We start from the raw sequence: 1,929 nt of genomic DNA on the forward strand, positions 1-1,929 counted from the left end.
AAGACGAATGATGGAAGGTAAATAATTTGAAGTTATACTTTGGCTATATCGTTTACCGAGCGAGTTAGCCGCGCAGTATGGGTACAGTGTGTTTTTGATTTTTACACTATGCAAATCATTGAAGTTGTAGTTTTGCAATATTGCTTACTGAGCGAGTTAGCTACGCGATATGTGCACAGTGTGTTTCCATAGTTTTTGATTTTACACTAAGCAAATCATCAAAATTGTACTTTTGCTCTGAACACATCAAACAATGTTCTGATCATATGTTGAGGTTAACAACATCGATTACAGTGTTCGATTCTAGTCTTGTTATGTTTCATTCTGATCTTCTTAGAACAAGGGTACCCCCTAACATGTTCTAAACACATGTTGTATTGAGTACAGTGTTCGATTCTAGTCTTGATCACTTATTTCGTGTTCTGAACACATCGATCAATGTTCTGATCACATGTTGTATCGAGTACAGTGTTCGATTCTAGTCATGATCACTTATTTTGTGTTCTGAACACATCAATCAATGTTCTGATCACATGTTGAAGTTAACAACATCGATTACAGTGTTCTATTCTAGTCTTGTTATGTTTCAATCTGATCTTCTTAGAACAAGCGTATCCCCTGACATATTCTAAACACATGATGTATTGAGTACATTGTTCGATTCTAGTCTTGATCACTTATTTTGTTTTTCTGAACGCATCAATCAATGTTCTGATCACATGTCGTATCGAGTACAGCGTTTGATTCTACTCTTCTTATGTTTCGAAAGTCTAAACATGCACAATAATGTTATCGCTGCACACGCTTGCCTTCGCGATGCAGGTTTAAACTTGTTCGATATAAAGCTATGCCTTGACATAAGAGGCGGAGGAGGAGGTAGAGAAGGAGGAGGGGGAGGAGGAGGAGGAGGAGAATGATAAGACCTTAACAGCCTATGTATAGTCGCCATTGTTTTTAAAGATGATAGCTGTCAAAAGAATTTTTCAAATTATCCACCACCACATTTCAGCTAAAGAGGGCAGCAGGGTGCTCTGTTGATTAAGCACATAGAATTTCAAATTGCCCTCCACCACATGCATAACAGCAGCTGTTATCTTGCGCAGTAGCCTCTAAGCTAGCTTTCTTCATAAGAGTAGCCGCCATCTTGTGCGAGCACCCCTAGGCCGTCTCATAAGGAGCTATGTATAGTCACCATTGTGTGTCTGCCATCTTGCGTAAGCATCCCTAGGACGTCTCAAGGCATCTTGTTTCTCATAAGAGCAGCCACCATCTTGTAGAAATAGATAGCTGCGAATGCCAAAGGGCTTAAGTAGGAATCGAACCGTTGATCTCATCATTAGACTATGTTTTTCTTGTTCCTGATACTACGAACCTACGTATTAGGCGGAAAAATTTTGTCCGTTTTGCTCTACGATGCATCGTTTTCGAGATATTTAACATTTTGCATTTAAGCCTCCAAATTTAATGAATCAAACCTGCACGGTACGTTATACTCTCTACCATAGCTAGACCTGATCATGTTACGAAGACTCGCTTCAATACAAGCTAAAACAGAGCAAATGCCAAAGGGCCTAAGTAGGAACCGAACCGTTGATCCCATCATTAGACTATGATTTTCTTGTTCCTCATACTGCGAACCTAGGTATTAGGCAGAAAAATTTTGTCCGTTTTGCTCTACGGTGCACCGTTTTCGATATATTTAACATTTTGCATTTAAGCCCTAAATTTAATGAATCGAACTATCACGACACGTTAGCCTCTAAGCTAAGAGTAGCAACTATCTTGCGCAAGCACCCTTAAAGCGTCTCATAAGGAGTTATGTATAGCTGCCATCTTGTGTCCGCCATCTTGCGCAAGCATCCTTAGGGCGTCTCAAGCCATCTTGTCCAAGGACCCTTAAGCCGTCCCATAAGATCAGCCGCTATCTTG

The sequence above is a fragment of the Anabrus simplex genome, chromosome 1 (genome assembly GCF_040414725.1).
Source record: "Anabrus simplex isolate iqAnaSimp1 chromosome 1, ASM4041472v1, whole genome shotgun sequence".
Taxonomy (NCBI): domain Eukaryota; kingdom Metazoa; phylum Arthropoda; class Insecta; order Orthoptera; family Tettigoniidae; genus Anabrus; species Anabrus simplex.